At 38.1% G+C, this 21,171-nt stretch overlaps 1 pseudogene; it reads right to left on the bottom strand.

Annotated features, from left to right (window-relative positions):
• LOC149248997 (uncharacterized) overlaps positions 1–20,546 on the bottom strand; it is a 169,524-nt pseudogene extending 148,978 nt beyond the window's left edge.
• Between the last annotated feature and the right edge of the window lie 625 nt (positions 20,547–21,171).

The raw sequence follows: 21,171 nt of genomic DNA, 5'->3' as shown, positions 1-21,171 counted from the left end.
GTTTTAGAAAAAGGGGCGTATGAGTTAGTTGATTTTGAAGGAAACAAGTTGGCAGAGCCCCAAAACGGGCTCTACCTCAAGAAGTACTTTGCTTAAGTAGCAACTAGGAAATGGCTTCTTTGTACATTTTGTATTTTTGTACATATCTCATTGGGAGTTTTTTGATATCGACACTTTTTGGTCTGCTGTAGTAGGTGTTGATGGATGACTTGGTCTATTTTGGATTCGCCAATGGTGCTAGTCGGCACGCTCGGAACCTTGCTTCCGCAGCTTGGGTAATATACTATCCAACTGGTCAGTTATTTTTATCAAGGGGAGTATGCATTGGTCCTGCGTCAAATAATATGGTTGAGTGTATTGCCGTCATTAATTTACTATCCAAAGCTATTTCTTATGGAATCGATTCATTGGTAGTCTATCTTGATTCACAGTTACTGATAGTGTCACAATTGAATAACATTTATCGGGTAATGGATCCATGTTTATATCACCATATTTAAGGGTGAGGTTGTTGCAAAGATCATTTACTTACATTAAATTATTTGCACATTCCAAGATCTCATAATTGGTTAGCTGATTTTATCGCTAATCAAGCATTAGACTGGCACATCATTCATTCATCACAATAAAATCAAGCATCAAAAAGTCGAAACTGTATATATATATATATATATATATATATCATAAAATATCTCAAGTGTACATAAGTGTGTCCAAAATAATATACAAAAATTGGGACTCAAATGCCCATAATCATGTCTAGTACATCTAATGCCCTAGCTCAGAATGAGTAGCTAAGTATGCGACCACTGCTTTGGCCACACGCCTAAGAGTGTGAACCGAGTCTCGTGGCATGCCAACCACATGACGTTGCATGTCTATAGGGAGATCCTCTACAGCCTCCATTGGTACTTGGTGAGTTAGTCTCACCAAGTGCCGTTGAATAGTGTGTAGGAGTCGCTCTGTGTCGGTAGCTGCCTCTTCGGCACCTCGGTCGCGACGTCCATGCCGTGGGAACCCATCTGGTCATACTGGCCCAATATCTGGAACATGATCATCATATTAGTCATTTGAATCCTATCAAAAATATTTTTCAAAGTTCATTTTTATATTTGAAAATCATAAAAAATCATAAAATCAAAAACATTTGTTACCTATATTGCCCCATGTCGTGTCTAGTGGTAAAGCTAGATCAGGATCTCGTCAGAAGTCCAAACTAGCATAAGGGTAATCATCCACTACGATGATCTGCTGCTCCCACTAGGAGAAGAAGTCATCATCGAAAGCAGTCCGTGGAACGTCCCCACCTCCTAGTCATTTCATCAGGTCATCCCACCTGCCCATCCGTGGATCTCGTGGGGTGCTGATCAAAACTGATACTCTAGGATGGAGTGTTGGGACCCTCTCAAAGAAGAATGAGCACAAAATAGATCCATATCCGAAGTTTTTGGTCTGGCCCTTCTTGATAGAAGTTAGCTGGCTCTTCAAGTTGGCGAGAAGAGGAGTACACCAATCAAATACTGTGGTGAGACAGTCTACTGCCAAGCTCATGGCAAGCTATGAAGCTTGGTGTAAGGAAGTTGATATGTTCACTTTGGCTATAGTGAATAGGATGATCCTTAATGATAAAATCTCCACCTGCTTGATTGGAATTTGACTTCTAATCTTTTCTGGATGACCAGGGCAATAGATATGCACATATTCCTCGATAGAGAGGCTACCTCGTGATCTACCCGTGGAATGTACTACCTCTCCCCTTCAGGAAAGGTCAGTGATGAAATAAACATCCTCAATCTCTATCTTGAGTGGCATTTGATCGATCATGAATGAGTCATCCTTGATGCTCCAGTATTGAATACGCATTTCGAGCAAGCGTGTGTTTGCTTTCATGTTTGGCATTTTGAAGAACTTTAGCAAACCACATCCTCTTAAGGCTTCCAGGGCATTAGGATCATTCATAACCTCATCATCCACTAAGGCATGCCCTCTTTCCCTTCAAGTGACTGGCATCCTGAAGAAAAAACAAGTTTGGACCATTAGATTTTTTGTTTTGAAGTTTTCGCAGCGTATACGTGGGTCCATTTCATACACAGTCGCATCTAGGGCCTGCGTATACGCGGGTTGCACATAGTCAACCCGCGTATACGTCGTGACAAATTTTTTGACATAAATTCAATTGTGAAACTTGAATTAAAAATTTTAAAACCAATCACAAATGAATGCAAGATAAGTTTAAGGGTTACCTGGTGATTTTGGGAGGATTTGAACGGTCGAATTCAGCGAATGGAAAAGCTTGCTCCTTTTTTTTCACTCCTTGTGCTCTCAACTTAAACGGTGATAATGGTGAGTCAAAAAACTATTTTATAAGCTTTGAAAATGTCAAATTTTTTCAAAACTTGATTTTGTTTTGTCTCATGTAACTTTTAACTTGGGAGCTTGGAATGTCAAGAATGGTTTGATTTTCAGGACATTTTGGACACTTTTTCAACAGTTTTGAGACGGTTCCATGACTGTTGACCCGTCATGGCAGGTATCGTTTTCTCACTGGCATATAGGTTAGGGAGGCCATTTTTCCGTTGCATTATGCATACTAGCCTCCATTTTCCAATACACTTGCCATAGGGTCGATCCCATCGTGTTATGGTTCGTAAACCATCTTCACTCGCTGATTTTAAAAATCATGGCATGATGGTAGAGTCATCCTTTTCATGGGCATCATAGTTAGCACCTCACTAACATTTGTTGCCCATGCTGCTTCGATTTGAGTAGGCTCGGGAATCCTCTGTAGTCCCGCCATGACATATGCGATGAAAACTCATTCCTCTTTTCTTCTTTGCTTCATTCTGGCCTTATACCCTAGAGGCTTCTTCATGTTGAGTTGTACTACTGCATTGCATTTTGACCATTTGCACCTTTTGGCCTTGAGCTAGCTTCACTTGGCCTCGTGTTTAAGCCAACTTGTGACCATGATGTCTGCAAAATCAAACTTGCATCCCCTTGACTTCTGCAACTTGACACACCCTGATCCGTGGAAGGAACATACCTTTGAGTGTCTTTGACTAGTTTTTGCCTCCCTGCATTAAGCATAGGATTGTTCCCATCCCAGGAACTAGATCATCTGTTTCACTGACACTCGTTCTTTCCACTATACTATAGCATTCTTTTATTCTTTTTCCAACTTAAAGAAAAAGACAAAAAAAATTATATATTCCAAAAATAGCGGGAATGGGACAATATTTCTACTTATTGTTGGCAGCTAGAGTCAGTCGTGTCACCCTTGAACAAAGCACTCAAAATAAAGTCTCCTCCATTTGGGCGGGATTTAGTTTGACTTAGGTACACCTTAACCATGTTATTGAGTCAGTTCTCCCCCGATTGGTTATCTCTTCCAATCATATGGAGGGTTCATTCGTGCCTCCTGCATGATGAGCTTATACAAAGTCATCATATGCTGCCACATAGTCATCATTGAGTCATGCTTCTTTTCAAGGGAAGTTAGCTTGAGTCGGCCTCTCTGCAGTGTCTCTTGACTCATTTATCAGTCGGCCATCCCTGGTTGTCAGTGTCTTCTCTATCATCACATCAGCTATATTGGTCCTTTACTCGTGCTAGTTTGAGAAGGTTCCTATTCACTTCTTGTTGGCAAGTCTTGTCCTTATCGACAATGACATCTTGCTCTGAGGACAGGCCTAGAGCCGCACCCTAGCCCTATTTTCATTATTGAGAGGTCACCTTGTGCTCAACATCGATCAGTATCATGGGTCTTTGACTGAGTGGTTTCCCTTGTGTTCGACATCAGCTTACACTATCACACATTGGGATTCGTGCAGTACCTTGGTTTCCATTTGACCTTATTGGTGGATACCTTGCCTGTGTGTCATCTCTCATTATTGGTTGGTTTAGAGGGTTTCTGTCATGAGCTAGCCACATCTTGTGTACGCCAGAAACGTGCTTTGGTCGGGTTACTACATCTTTTTCATCTAATTCCTTCCACGTTATTGGCCTATGGGTTACACTCGCGCTAGATTGATGAAGGATGCCTTAATGCCTCCCTTCTAGCGGATATTTCCCTATCGAATATGACTCATTGCTCTAGGGCAAAGATCTAGAGTCCATTTGGCAGTACCTTGGGGTTTGCAATCATTAGTGGCAGATCCTTCGCTATAGACAGTGGGAAATCATCATTGTCTCCTGATTGATAGATTCTTACAGGTGTTCGACTCCAGCTCATCTATTCACACTTGTTAGATTATACTGGGTACCTTGACGCTCATTATCATTATTGGTGAGTAGTCTCGTGTTTGTTAACGGTATACATCAATGACCGGTAATCAAATGATTTCTCACATGGTCGACTTCAGATCATTTATTCCCATGGTTTAGAAATGTACCACGGAGGTCGGTGAAGACCTCGGGTTGCATCAACATTTTATTGGTTCACTTGACAGTTGCTCCTGTTGCTGCTGGTTGATACCATTCCATCCTATATGTTGCAGTCATTCATGGCGACATTTTATATGCTGGCAAGTGAATTTGCAGTGTAGTACCACCTTACTCTATCATGTTCATTTGGTACTTTTGGGATCAGTATTTTATATCAGTGATCAGCTTCATCCTTCAGCATCATTGACATTCTTATATGCGATATTCAGACATGTACTTGTTCGATCGTGATCAGATGATCCATTATGTATTTTCAAGTCTTCTATACTTGTATACTTAGTGGATCCACTTGTACTTGATATGCAGACATGCTTTACTTTCTCTGAGCATGGGTATGCCTGCCTCAGACAGTGTTTCTTTCTGATCTCCTTTTGTGGCTTGGCAGGCTGAACTCTGGTGAAGTCCTTCTCAGTTTTTGACAGGTTTCCTTTCCATGCACTTACTTAATACATTTCGACCATCATGTACCCCTTCTAACCTTATATATTAGGGGGCATCTGTTATAGCTCCAAATCTCACTCTTGATGTTTGTGATGCTGCACTCATGGCCTAGGGCAACCCCTCCTTCCAGACCTAGTCCAAATACTTAAAAAATAGTGTTTTACTCCCTATACGCGACATTGCCCTGAGCTAAACATGTGTGTACACGGGTCTATGTATACCCAACCCACATATATGTCTTAAAACACTTAAAAAAATTAAATCTCCTTAATTTTTGGCGTAGATCATAGGTTTTACTTGTTGATTACCTATTAGTGCCCGTGGCCCAACTGTTCCCAATGAATTCCCAACTAAAAAACTACTATGGGAGAAGTATAAAAAGGCTTCAATGGGAAGGCCTATGGGAGGAGAGAATAGAGAGAAAAATCACTCTGCTGAGATTATCCCTGATCAGGTCAGAAGATCCTTGTGCTTCCAGCACTTTCCCCCATTATAGGAAACTCTTGTTTCCTTGAGCTTTGATGTTATTTCACTAGTTGAGATACTTTGGTATGAGTCATGGAAGGAGTTTGTTGAAGGCTTGAGATTGGACGGACCTGGAGGATGGTTCTGCTTGGAGCTAGCGAGAGGAAGACTTAGGTGAAATCATTCCTTACTGTATTTTAGTTATCTGCAATAAAGAAACACTTGTCTTGTTCCTGAAATTAATCTTCTTCAAGCTTATAATGTTAATGTTATGATTTGCATATGAATAGTTGTTTCAATTGTATAACTAACTACCTTTCAATATGCTATGAAGTTGATTTCTTTATGATACTTGGCCCATATACTGCTATGCTTCTTTGAATTGGTTGTTTTGCAGGTTAAAGGATTGAAAGGAACTCCAAGAGGGTTTGGACCCTGGCTGGATCTACCCGAACGAAGGACGCCCAGGTGCACCTCTCTTCGCGTAGTTTGCTTATATTAATATCATGGCTGTGTGGAATGCTTGTTTTTCATTGTAGATAACCCCCGCTCTGCTAGGGTATTGACCCAAGACCGTAGGGGACTTTATCCTTCAACACCTCACACAAAGGCTAGAGGAGTGTTACAAGAAACAATAATTGTATAGGAAGTAGAAATCTAGGATCAATTGGCTTAAAGAAAGGGAATGCAACACTTCTTTCTTCTACAATGCCACCATCGAACACAAATCTAATAAAAAAATCACATATTTGAGAACTAACAATGGAGATCATCTAGACACCTAGGAGGACATAGAAGAAACCATGGTGAATTTCTACTCAGATCTGCTCTCATATACTTAGCCTTGTTGCCAAGAAGCTACTTGCAAAATCACACCCAATATTCCAAAGCTGGTGACAAAAGCCCACAACACAACTCTCATGTGACCAACAAGTGTGACAAAAATATAAGAATCCCCTTACTAGATTGTGTATGGGAAATACCCTTGGCCAAATGGCTTCATAGTACCTTTCTTCAAACAATACTAACATTTCCTTAATAAAGAGATTCTGGAGATCATAGAGGACTCTCAAGATATCTGGTGCATTCTTCCAACATTTAATAACACTTCATACCAAATGGGGAGAATACAACCTCGTTAGGTAAATTCCAACCCATAACTCTTTGAAATTTTATTTATAAGCTCATAAACAAGGTCATCATTAACTAACTCATGCCCATATTACCCATTCTCATATCTTTAGAGAAAACTGAAAATGTGGAAGGCTGCCAAATCCTATTTATTATCATCCTAGACCATGAAACCATACACTCTCTTAAAGATATGAAGAAACCTAGTATGTTTCTCATGCTCAAATTTTCTAAATCCTTTAAAAAATTAAATTGGGCATACATGGAAAGTATTCTCCGAGCCTTTGGATTAAATGAGAATTGAACGACATAGGTCATGTCTTTAGTCTCCATTCCCTTTTTCTCAATCCTTGTCAATGGCTCACCCTTGAACATGTTCAAATACTCAAGAGACATTAGAGAAGGTGACCCTCTCTCCCCTTTCCTTTTCATCTTCATGGTATAAGGGCTAAGATTCAACATAAAAACTACCTCTCAGAATGGCACCCTAAGACTTTTCACTTTCCATGAAGACTCTCCCTTAACTCACCCACAAATTTTTGATGAAACCCTTCTCTTGAATCACCCCTCAGCCAAGGAATCCAAATCCATCAAAGAAATCCTTGAGCTCTTCTCATAGAAATCAGGCACCACCATCAACCTAGAAAAAATTGTGATCTTATTCAACACCCCCTAGGTTATCCGAAGAAACATTACCAAAATCTTGGGATTCTTAGTTTCTAACCTTCATTCTAAATACCTAGGAAACCCCCTCACTGAATTGGCCATCAAATACTCCTCCTCGAAAGACCTTCTTCATAAAATCAACTATCGATTGGGAAAATGTACTTTTCATTCTTTAAACATTGTTGGGTGCCTTATCCTCCTTAATTCTATAATGATATCTTTTCTCATATACATCTTCTCTATTCTTGAGTGGGTTTAAAAAAGAATCAAAAATATCTTAAGAAACTTTTCATGGGGTGATAATCAACTCAAGCAAAAATGGCCACTTGTTTAATGGGATACACTATTCTTAATGAAGGATGAAGATGGCCTAGGCTTGTGAGATCTTAAAATTGTTAACAATGTTTTGGGTGCTAAAATATGGTAGAGATGGGTTAAATACCCCATAAATCCCTAGGTACACCTATGGCACATGAAATATGCAAAGGCTCGGGAAAGGAAAAATATTGTATGCATATCCTCCACTCCATAGGGCTTTCTAATATGGAACATAGCAAGCTAAAATAAAACTAGATTTCAAACATATTGTGATTCAGGTGGATATTGGTGGCCACCCGCCTATTCCACTTGGACCCCCACCATTGTTTCTTCCAATTTTTCAATTTCCTTAATTGTAGCACAATTTACTATTTTTGGTAGTTTTTTCAGGTACTGAACTTCCGAAGCCGTTTTGAGGCCCTAAACGACGTTTTTTTGGAAAATCGCCGATGATGAACATATTATTATTTGTTGTGAGCAGTTGTATTCGTTGGACATATCTTTCTAATGAGGTATTGTGTGCATCAAACGAAGATCGTATGCCAAAGTTACGGCCCTCGGAAGTTGATGTACCAATTTACCCCAACGAAGCCCATAGTTTGGCATTTCATCTCCTAGGATTAGGTTGTCAGATGTTTTGAGGTTTTCCAATGTTTATCAATAATAAATAGGCCTTCAAGCCTCATTGTAACACAGTTCAGAGGCATGTAGATGCCACATCTCTTCTTAGAGATAAGCTACCATTGCTCGAGCTAGTTTATTTCCATTCTGTATGTAAGCATATTTCAGTTCTTTGATATTAATGAAATGAATTTTTATTTCTGCTGCATCTCTATGTTTATGGTTATATATGTAATTTTTTGTGTTCCTATTTAAATTTGGATCAGTGGTATCAGAGTGGTTTGCTCTTTCTTGATCCTTCTTTGCATGTCCCCAACGAGGTAGGGGTATAAGGAGTTAGGGCTTGATCTAGTTGAACCTTTGCAAAATTAGCCTCGCAAACCCCAAAGACTGCCCATGGGGGAAGAAAAGAAAGATGAGGGAGCAAGAGATCCTATCTAAATATTGCTCGAGGAGGCCCTTGAAAAACAAAGGAACGCGGTGATGGATAACTTTGCCCAGATCCTTCAATGCTTTCCCACTGATGACGCATCCACATCCAACAGCCACTCTAGAGGTGCCACTCCTTTTAAGGTACAAGTAAACTTTGACATTCCCATATTTGAGGGCCAAATAGATGAAGACACTGTAGATAAATGGTTAAATATGCTAGAAATATATTTTTCTGTTCATGATTTTTCCAGTCGGGAAAAGATTACTTTTTCTCTTCTCAAAGCCACCCCCCACGTCAAGGATTGGTGGGAAACTTACTGTGAGTAGAAGGATGAAAGCACCCTCACTGTTTTCATCCGCACCCACTTGGAATTCATTCTGGGATGTCATCAAGGCGCCGTACTACCCTGTTGGGAACTATGAGGATAAATACATAAAGTGGACCACGCTATGGCAAGGAAGGGATCAAGAGCTGCCGAAGTTTACCAAGTTTTTTCATACCCTTTGCACGAAGTTGGGTATCAAGGATTCTGAGAAACATTTGGTACTCAAGTACCATGGTTTCCTACACAGGTACATCCAGGATGAGATGGAGTTCCTTGACATTACCAATACGCCGTCAAGATTGAGAAGAAGATTAAATAGAAAAAGTGAGACTTCGGATCTATGAATCTGAAGCAAGGGAAAGGTGACCCCAAACCACAGAACAAAGGACAAAGCCAAGGTGGGGCGACCCAGGACAACCCACCAAAGCCGCAAGGAAAAAAGAACACCATGAAGCCAAAGAAGGACACAGTAAGGTGTTGTGAGTTCCATAAGAGCTTCACTCACAACACAAGTGAGTGTCGGGCCAAGCAGTCAATGGTGGCTGAATTGAAGGCTTCTGAATTAGATGCATGTTCCGAATCTAAGTCAGAACTTGACAAGGGGAATGAAAAAGGGAAGCAGATTATTGATGCAAAGTGAAACGCCACCATTTCCACCACGAAGAACTAGAAGGAGGAACCCAAAGATCGAAAGGAGGAGGAGCACCTCTTCCACTAGCATATGTGGGTAAAGGGTTCCCCACTACAATTAATTATCGAAAATGGGAGCCAAAAGAACCTCATTTTAGTATAGGTCATGAAGTGGCAGGGCTTACAGAAATGAGGTTCTTTTGGGAGCTAAAACACACCCACAATCGTACACCATTGGGTGGCTTCACCAAAGACGGGATCTTTGCGTCAGCTAGCACTATCGCCTTCCATATAACATCAAGCCCTTCATGGATGAGGTATTATGTGATGTTCCTAATGATATTCCCTCAAGGAAAGAAGAAGAAGGTGGCCACGACCTCTAGACAGGGCCCCTCCACATGATAGAAAAGGATGGCCAAGGTCGTGGAGGAGTATGAGGACATCTTCACCTCCCTCCGAGGGTTGCCTTTGCACTGTCAGGTAAAGCACTCCATCGATCTAACCCTGAGTGCCTCATTTCCCAACGGATCAATCTATTGGCGCTCTGTTCTGGAGAACAACAAAATCAAGAGGCAGATTTAGGAGCTACTACAGAAAGGTCACATCCGACCGATTTCATCACCCTGTGGGGGCCTGATCGTGTTGGTACAGAAGAAGGATGGGACTTGGAGACTCTATATTGACTATCGAGCATTGAACAAGATCATTGTCCGGACTAGGTACCTAATCCCACAAATTTATGACATTCTAGACCAACTCAAGGGGTCCAAAAATTTCAGCAAGATCGAATTTAAGTCTGGATATAATTAGGTATCAATCAAACCCTTTGATGTGTGGAACACTGCCTTCAAATCTAAGGAGGGCCTTTTCGAATGGCTAGTTATGCATTTAGGGTTGATGAATGATCCTGCAACCTTCATGAGGCTGATAGATGACATATTGCGGCCATTCACCAACTCATTTGTAGTGGTATACTTAGATGACATCCTAATCTTCAGCCAGAGTTGGGAAGAGCACCTCCACCACATCCGACAGGTTCTCCAAACACTGCAGCAACACAAGTTGTTTGCCAATTTGGAGAAATGCACTTTTGGCATGACCCAGGTTCAGTATCTGTGATACATTATTGATGAACGTGGGGTGCATGTGTATCCAACCAAGATTGAATTCATTCGGGATTGACCATCCCCAACCACTCTAACAGAGCTACACAAATTTTTGGGTCTTACCAATTTCTACTGCAAGTTCGTGTTGGGGTTCTCTCATATCACTTGGCCATTTGATTCAAGTCACCAAGGGAGGAGCGAAAGAAATTTTTTTTGGTCTGAATCTCAACAGAAGGCATTTGCAGAGTTGAAACATCGCCTCTGCTCAACACCAATGCTCACATTACCAGACTTGCAACAACCATTTGAGATCAAGACAAATGCCTCTGACTATGCTATTGGAATAGTCCTTACTCAACAGGGGCATCCAGTGGCATGTCATAGTGAGACACTTTCAGACACAGTCTGGAAGTATCCCACTTATGAAAAAGAGATGTATTCCATTGTTCAGGCCTACCGAGAATGGAAGCATTACATTTTGGGGAAGGAAATGATCATCCACACAGACCACCAACCCCTGCACTTCATACAAATGCAAGGGAATTTATAGATTGATCACCATCAGAAGTGGTCCACATACATGCAACAGTTCCATTTGAATATCAAGTACAAGAAGGGAAACACCAATAATATTGCACACTGCCTCATCCAACCACCAATCATGGCGTTAACCACTGTGGTCAACTCTTGTTGGCACAAGACTTCCAATTGGCCACTTTTGTACAAAAGCAACCCAAAATTCGGCTAGACATACCAGACACTCTTGGAGGGTTAGCAAATTCTAGATTTCACCTCCAAGATGCATTGTTATGCCACCTAGGACAGCTTTGTGTTCCTTCAAGTGAGCGTGCCAAGATGATTTGGGAAGCACACTACAGTCAGGTCATTGGGCATTTTGGGGTCGATAAAATAGTCGCAGTACTACAGAAGTATTTCTATTGGTCGAATCTTCGACAGGATGTCGGGAAGTACATCAGATCCTACACTACCTATGGCATTGCCAAATCGACCATTAAGAAGTAAGGCCTCTATACTCTATTGCCTACCCCTAGTCGACCTTGTGAATCCATCTCCATGGATTACATGTTGGGCCTTCCTTCTACTAAGCATGGTAATGACTGTGTTTTTGTGGTCATCGACAGATTCTTGAAGATGGCCATTATGGAATCCTGCAAGAAGAATATCATGGTATAAGCCATTATTAAACTCTTCTTTGAATGAGTGTAGGTACACTTTGAGATCCCACAGTCTATCATCTCAAATCGGGACAACAAGTTCCTCAGTACATTTTGGTCCAATCTCTGGTCGATGTTGGACACCAAGCTCACTAAGTCCACAACTTTCCATCCCCAAACTGATGGCTAGACAGAGGTTGTCAACAGGATGATCATACACATTCTGCACATGTACAAATCAAGGGATCCATGCACATGGGATGAGAGCCTCCCCTATGTCTATCATAGCTATAATCAGGCTCTCCACAGCTTGATTGGTCATAGCCCTTTTCAGGTGGGCTTAGGATTCTAGTAACTATGTCCCATTAATGTGGCCATACCATTTGTAGCTACTCAGGCAGATTCAGCTCATGTCCATTATGAAGTTGACAAGGCAAACAACTTCATTGAGAACATTCAACACATCCACCAATAGGTCCATGACATATTGGACAAAGCCAATGCTAAGTACAAGCAGCAGCATGATCAACATCGGGTGCCACACAACTTCCAGGTGGGCGACAAAGTTTGGCTACATTTGCAAAAGGAGAGCCTCGCTAGGCCCCACTGCAAGCTTCGCCTGCTCGGATATGGGCCATACACTATCACCAAGGCAGTAGGGGACAACTCCTTCAAGCTTAGTATTCCACCATCCCCTGGTTTTCACCCATTTTTCAATGTGGACCGCCTTCGGCCCTACTTTCCACCATTGTTGGACACATCCGACATTACTAAACAACTCACACCAACAGAGTTAAACCTAGACTGCATGGAACAAGCCACAACTAATCAAATCATGGACACACAAATCAATAACATCCAACAGCAAAGGATCCAACTATATCGAGTTTTCAAAGCAGGCTAACTCCTTCACAAGGGACCAAGTTCAGTAGAAGTTTCCTCATCTCATGGAGGAACTCAACGCAATGGGGACCATTTCTTCCTAAGGGGGGAGGAATGATCCAGGTGGATATTAGTGGCCACCCACCTATTCCACTTAGACCCCCACCATTGTTTCTTTTAGTTTTTCAGCTTCCTTAATTATAGCACAGTTTACTATTTTTGGTAGTTTTTCGGGTCGTGGACTTCCAGAGCCGTTTTGAGGCCCTAACAACGCTTTTTTGAAAAATCACTGGCACAAGTAGGAGATTTTTACTTAATATTTACTATCAACAATTTTAGTCCTCAGATATATCTTTCTAATGAGGTATCGTGTGCATCAAACAGAGATCGTATGCCAAAGTTACGACCCCGGGAAGTTGATGTACCAATTTACCCCAACGGGGCCCATAGTTTGGTGTTTCATCTCCTGGGGTTAGGTTGTTGAATGTTTTGGGATTTTCCATTATTTCTCAATAATAAATAGGCCTTCAAGCCTCATTGTAACATAGTTCAGAGGCATGTAGCCACCACATCTCTTCTCAGAGATAAGCTACCATCACCCGAGCTAGTTTATTTCCATTCTGTATGTAAGCATATTTCAGTTCTTTGATATTAATGAAATGAAGTTTTATTTCTGCTGCATCTCTATGTTTATGGTTATATCTATAATTTGTTTTGTTCCTGTTTAAATTTGGATCACATTTCTTCTAGAAAAATAGGAATCATCAATCTGCAAGATTTTGGGAGGACTCATGGTAGTAAATTCCTAGTATTTCTAGTAATTATCAACTCCCCATAATTCAATCTAATGCCCAACAAGAAGGAGGAGATCAACTATACCACTACTAGACCGAGGCAGAATATGCATCTAACAGAACCTAGCTCCATTTAGACATATGGCGAGGAGAGGGAAGTAGGGAAGATGCTTAGAACCTCTAGACAAAATCCAATAAGATACAAGTAAAAGAAAAAGAGGGCACAAACATCCAATGAAGGGGATACAAAACTATAGGGACTTTTATAGTCAAGGAAGCCTACCTCCTATCTCAGCAAGGTCCTTAGATTGACCTTGATCTCTTTTGGAAGGAACTATAGTCTGCGAGGTTCTGGCCAAAGGTAACTACCATCCTTTGGATTATTTTGAGACGCAGAATCTTAACATTTGAGAACCTGAATAAAAAGGGATATGAAGGGCCATCATGGTGTTTTATATGCAAACAACAACAGGAAACCATGGATCACCTATTGGGCACCTGTGAGCTATAAAATATTCTTTGGCACAAAATCACAATAGAATTTAATAGAATAGACAACACCTATGTAGACATGGTCCAAACTCTCAGTACTACACAAGGGGGCCATTTAAGACAATTAATTATGAAAAAATTAACATTTTGTCTTAAACATATTGATTGATGTCATGTAAACATATTTTAATTGTCGTAACTCAAATAATTAAGACAAAATAAGATACTTAAGATAAAAATAAGACAACTAGCTTTCCACTTTTTCCACGTGATTGAATGGTGGTGTTGGTTTAGTATTTCATTCCATTGCAATCACTACCCTTTAGACCTTGTCACTTTGCATTTTCCCTTTCTCAGTGGTACAAGATCTTAGTGGCCCAAGGTTAGGGGTTAAGTTCTGTGGCTTCATTTTCACTAAGCATTAGGAATCCAGACCACATCTCCAATATCTCTTTGCACATCTTATTGTAGGTAAATTTATATATTTTTTGATGCTTCGTTAGTTAATTGTGTTTCCTTCCTAGTTAATAATTTTACTTAGTGTTGTAGGTTCCTTAATGAGGTATTTATCTAGATTTAAGAAGAAGAAGAAATGAAATACAAACTTAAATAAACACATAGAGATATAGAAAAGAAAAACTTCAATTAATAAATAGCAACTACTTAAAATTGTTTACATCTAGGGAGGGAATGAACTAGCTTAGGCAATAGTAGCTTATCTCTAAGAAGAGAAGTGATGGCTACATTCCTTATGAACTCAGTTACAATGAGGTTCTCATGCCTTTTATCATCAAGAAATAATGGATAACCCTAAACATCCAAAAACCTAATCCTAGGAGATGAAACACCAAAATTGTGTGGGCCTTGTTGGGGTTAGTTGGAATGTTAACTTCTCGAGGTCGTAACTTTGGCATACGATCTCCATTTGGCGTGCACGATAGCACCTTAGAAATTTTTATTCTAGGATAACAATTTTCAACTGCAAATCTTGTCATAAATGACAAGTTTTCCTGTTTCCCCAAAAAAAGTCATTTAGGGCCTCAAAACAGCTCTGGAAGTTCAAGACCCAAAAAAGTGCCAAAAAATAGAAAACCACTGAAAGAGGAAGCTGTGCTCGAAATTAGGAAAATGAATGGAAATAGTGTAGGGGGTCCAAGTGGAATAGGCACGTGGCCACCAATATCCACCTAGAGCAGGTATTTCCCTGAATTCTTCACAACTGGTTTTTCCACTTGCTTTTGCATGTGTTCAATTATGTTTTGTCTTTAATTGAGGTTTTTTAGGTCACCCCTTCTCGGATTCCATTGTGGGGGTTTTCTACTAGGAAACCAATCAAGGGTTTCAGAGAAATTACTCATAAAATACAAATCCTTTACATGCTTAGTCTGAAGGCTATTCGTGGAAACGGATGCCACTTATCACATATGAAAATATCAATTCCTTTAAAAAAAAATTACCAGGGTTCATAATTATTAGATGAATACAAGGTTTTCAAAAAAAAAAAAATATTATACCATGTTTTTTTTGGGGGTTTGTTTCAGGGTTTTTCTTGCAGTCCTTGTCCCCTGCTACAAGAGATAACTCAATTGGTTCAAAATGAGTATATTTGGTAATAATTTTCATTGTTTTATTATATTTTCCAAATGAAACTATTTTAGGTTTTTGTTCAAAGTGAAAACTCAAGGTTTCTCAGAGTTCCTTTTGCCTCATGGCTAGAAACCCTCTAAGAATATTTTCTCCTTCCTACAAGTGTTCTTGTATGCCTTATGTTCTGAAATATTGTGGAGACAATAGCCATCTTAGGGTTTTGTAATTTGATGGATTTTTAAGAAGGTGTCCCTCTCTTAGATTCAACCCCTAAATGTATAGAAGATATGTCTCCCATTGGGTTTTCTCCTTCAAGTATTTACAGTGTTCATGCCAAAAAAAAAATTGGGTTTCCGTTACTTTGATATTCTTTACTTTTTAAATTTTGTTTAAATTTTGTCATACTTTAATTGTAGAATCCTTCTTCATATAAAGAAGACTTATGGAATCCCAGTGTGAATGATTATGTGAATATAGGGGGGTTTCCCTCATGTCAAGGTATAAAAGAAACCCTTCAATCTATAGTAGGTAATTTATCGAGTTATAAAGATACATTGTATGATTAAGAAGGGTCTTTTTACTTTAAATGAATTATACAAGTTTTTATTTTAGTCTTAGCACAATATTACTTGAGTTTCCCCTACTTGATGTATTTGCAGAGAATGGAGGAGATGTTCCTGCTAGGTCAACCCTTGATGGCTCAATTTCCAATTTTACCATCAACAAGTACAATGTATTAATAGGGTCATCTTTTCCCTTTTGTTTTTCCTACAGGCATGCTTATACATTAAGTAGGTAATTTAGTTTGGGTTTTGGTTATTTCTTCTACAAGGAAGGAATTTCATAACTGTGAACCCTTCCTACTCCAGGCAAGCCTGATGACTATTACTCTAGCCTTATACTTTCCTCCTATAGGTTTACATTGGAGACATGATTTCTTTATAAGGAAATCCCTCAACAACCGAATTTCAAGCCTGTGGTGGATACAATTTTCTATCCAGATATTGACCATACCTTGACTCCGCTCAATTTTTTGATACTTTCAGTTTATTTAGGGTATTTAAATTTTTTCTAAATAATTTATCTTCAAAATAGAGTCTTGTTGTGGAAATTTGTAAGAACTTGGATTTACGTCCATAAATCTTGTTCTATTTTTTTCTCTTAAAAATGATATCACGATGTTCTATTTTTTTCTCTTAAAAATGATATCACGATGTTACCTTCAAAACTCATAATTAACTTTGTATATCTACAAATATTTCGAAAATCAATGTGAATGCAAAACTTTATGATCTAGTGTTTCAACTTTATATCAACAATGCTTTGAAAAAGCACTTTATTCGGTGTTCAAGAACTTCAAGCTCTAATAGAGAAAGTTAGAGATGTTACAATAATAGAGGAAGAGTATGATGGTACTGAATGGAAATTCCTTATTGCAAACTATAGACATTGAAGTATAAGTAATGACACTGCATTTGTAGCCATTTTAGTTGGTAATGGAAAAATTTCATTAGTGCATCACGGCATTGTATGAATGTTAAGACAGTTCAATGTTGATAGCAAATATTTCTTTAATGATAAAGAAAGTTCATATATAGAAGTTTTTTCTTCTCAACATTGTTTCATTAAATACACTTTATTACTTTTTTTGTTTGATGATTGAGTTGAACAATGTCGTAAGCACCTACTAGAGATAGTGGTAGGCTAAAATTATTCTTGACATGATTTCATATTATTCTGTTATTTGACCCCTTTATTTTCTTAACTTTCAGAAATCAGATATATATGCTAGACTTATTTATCAAGTTTTCTTAGTATAAATGAATGAGGGGATAATGTTATCCCATTTTTATAACAAAATGGAATTACCCAAATTTTGGAGCACATTTTCAGATTCATGGTTTGCAATTACATTTTCCAAAGAGATAAGATTCATGGTTTGCAATTAACAATTTATGTTGGATAAACACCCATGGTAGATTGTTGCCTTATTGATCTATAATGTAAAAGAGCTTTTAAACGTCATTTTCTTTTGATATGAGCATTTGGTTAGTGGACACTCATCTCATAGTCCATTTTGATCAACTCTATTCTTATGATTGTTGCACAGGCATGAGGCAAGGTGCGTTCTAGCATTCTATAGTTTATTGTGAATAAGACATATAATGTTTGTGCTTAAAAATTAAAATTATAAATAAAATCTTTGTAATGTAAAAACAATTAGTTTTTTTATCAAACATATATATATATATATATATATATATATATTTCATCTGTCTTCATAGCTTGAGACTCTCTGCTAACCACATTTGAATAACTTGTATCAAGGATTAATTGCACCTAAGGTAGTTGCAGATTCTCTTAAACACAAGACTTCTTTGTTCCCTTTCCCCTCTATGCAGAAAGTATCTAACATCTTCTTTATTAAATTAACCAATTTACAAGAACCATATTCAACTGGATATAAAGGTCTTCCAAATACTTTATTATATTAAGCTAGAACACGGTCGAGTAGAAAAATTCCTTCGAATGTATTTAAAATCTTCAGAAGATAACCTTTCAAACATTTAATATCACCTAGTTCAACCCAAGGAGTTGAATTTTATGCTAGAGTTGTATCAAATGGTGTACTAGAGGGACCAACATATGTAATAGGTGATACTCAAATATATTTTCTAACATTTATTGGTGTAGAGGAAGTAATGACAATTGGACCATTATTTTGTGAAAATGAAGATGGTGACATTGGAAAGCTATTGGAGCCCCTGAAATGGCAGCAATGGCTTGTGTCGATGGTCCTACCAATTGAATTCTAGAAAAATTTACAACTATATGTGTTGAATGCAAGGTATTAGTTTGGGTTGAACTTTTTCCAAAAATATACCCATTATGTGGCATCCCTTTATAGACTTTATCCTCTTCATCATTTGGAATATTCAATTCATTGCTTGAGAAGCACCCTAGTAGATACCAAGCCAACTCAGGTGACAGTGAAAAAAATGATTTTGCAGGAACAAAACCCTCACCATACCAATGCTAGGTCAATCCCACACAAATCACCCAACATTTCAAAGTGTCGAAGAGACTCCCACTCCATATGGAATAGAAAAAACAATTGCGTAACCATGTTGCCCCAATTTGTGGAAAGTAGGAGCAAAATCAATGTCACCAGAAGTAAATAAAATAGTAGAAGGAGGGGCAATATCAAAAGTAAACAAGAACGAGTAAACTAAAATAGTTTTATCTGCTACAACTTTTTTTCCAATGGGAACATTGATAAGGTTTACCCCAATATGAAAACATTCTCTAAGTTTTTGAGGGATGTTATTAAAATTTTCATATGAGGAAAAGAAGGTAACTGGTCCTTTTATTATAAGATGCATCCATAGAACCACTTGTATGTTTCTTGCCACATCCTCTGAATTGAATTCAGAAAGAACAAAATAGTTCTCAATAGCCCAAAGTATGGCCACATACCCCATTAGAGCCCTCCTTTATAAATAAAGTCTTTGTAATGTAAAAACAATTAGTTTTTTTATCAAACATATATATATATATATATATATATGTTTGATAAAAAAACTAATTGTTTTTACATTACAAAGACTTTATTTATAAAGGAGGGCTCTAATGGGGTATGTGGCCATACTTTGGGCTATTGAGAACTATTTTGTTCTTTCTGAATTCCATTCAGAGGATGTGGCAAATATATATATATATATATATATATATATATATATATATATATATATAGATAGATATATTTCATCTATCTTCATAGCCTGAGACTCTCTGCTAACCACATTTGAAGAACTTGTATTGCAAGGATTAATTGCACCTAAGGTAGTTGCAGATTCTCTTAAACACAAGAATTTTTTGTGCCCTTTCCCCTCTATGCAGAAAGTATCTAACATCTTCTTTATTAAATTAACCAATTTACAAGAACCATATTCAACTGGATATAAAGGTCTTCCAAATACTTTATTATATTAAGCTAGAACATGGTCGAGTAGAAAAATTCCTTCGAATGTATTTAAAATCTTCAGAAGATACCCTTTCAAACATTTAATATCACCTGGTTCAACCCAAGGAGTTGAATTTTATGCTAGAGTTGTATCAAATGGTGTACTAGAGGGACCAACATATGTAATAGGTGATACTCAAATATATTTTCTAACATTTATTGGTGTAGAGGAAGTAATGACAATTGGACCATTATTTTGTGAAAATGAAGATGGTGACATTGGAAAGCTATTGGAGCCCCTGAAATGGCAGCAATGGCTTGTGTCGATGGTCCTACCAATTGAATTCTAGAAAATTGTATAGCTATATGTGTTGAATGCAAGGTATTAGTTTGGGTTGAACTTTTTCAAAAAATATACACATTATGTGGCATCCCTTTATAGACTTTATCCTCTTCATCATTTGGAATATTCAATTCATTGCTTGAGAAGCACCCTAGTAGATACCAAGCCAACTCAAGTGACAGTGAAAAAAATGATTTTGTAGGAACAAAACCCTCACCATACCAATGCTAGGTCAATCCCACACAAATCACCCAACATTTCAAAGTGTCGAAGAGACTCCCACTCCATATGGAATAGAAAAAACAATTGCGTAACCATGTTGCCCCAATTTGTGGAAAGTAGGAGCAAAATCAATGTCACCAGAAGTAAATAAAATAGTAGAAGGAGGGGCAATATCAAAAGTAAACAAGAACGAGTAAACTAAAATAGTTTTATCTGCTACAACTTTTTTTCCAATGGGAACATTGATAAGGTTTACCCCAATATGAAAACATTCTCTAAGTTTTTGAGGGATGTTATTAAAATTTTCATATGAGGAAAAGAAGGTAACTGGTCCTTTTATTATAAGATGCATCCATAGAACCACTTGTATGTTTCTTGCCACATCCTCTGAATGGAATTCAGAAAGAACAAAATAGTTCTCAATAGCCCAAAGTATGGCCACATACCCCATTAGAGCCCTCCTTTATTGGTTTCTAACTTACGTTTTTACTTGATATGTTGCATCTATAGTTCAATTTTATGTTAGAGGAATGCAAATCCTTTGCTTCTTCAGTGAGAAAAATATCTATTCTTAAAAATATTTGAGTCATTCAAAGTTTCCCTCAGAAATATTATTCTACAACAATGAAGAAACCTCTAATAGTTTCCTCTATTGTAGGTGTAAATGTAGGTGAGAAGAACAAAAAATATATGGAACACCCAACTGTGGTACTATCCATATTAATTGAATTTATTGGTGTCAAATTACAAATAGTCATGGAAGTGGAAAGGTAAGCTGAGATCGGTGCACAATAAAACCACTAGATTTTAACCTTGCTTCAAAATCTTGGTCAATCATAATAACACGATTTCTCTCCTTCATGCCTAGATGCTTAGAGTTATCTTGAGAATGGTTGCTCTAGTTTTGTTGTGATAATTTTTTCTAACAACTTCTTGGTTATAAAATGGTTTGTGAAAAATAGTGGTTTCTCAAAATCTATTGTAATTATTTTTTTAATTATCTGAAAGATTGTGAACCTAAATGGTTTAATTAGGTTTAAACAACTTATTAATGAATTTCTCCCTAATTCTTTTTCCCCTTTTATAGATAATGGAAATAAAAATGTATGTGTAACTTTGAGCTATTCTTCTCA

This window comes from Pinus tabuliformis, chromosome 7 (genome assembly GCF_031772625.1).
Source record: "Pinus tabuliformis cultivar Carrire ecotype Pingquan chromosome 7, CPIR1, whole genome shotgun sequence".
Classification (NCBI taxonomy): domain Eukaryota; kingdom Viridiplantae; phylum Streptophyta; class Pinopsida; order Pinales; family Pinaceae; genus Pinus; species Pinus tabuliformis.
This window is presented reverse-complemented; position numbering and strand designations above follow the sequence as displayed.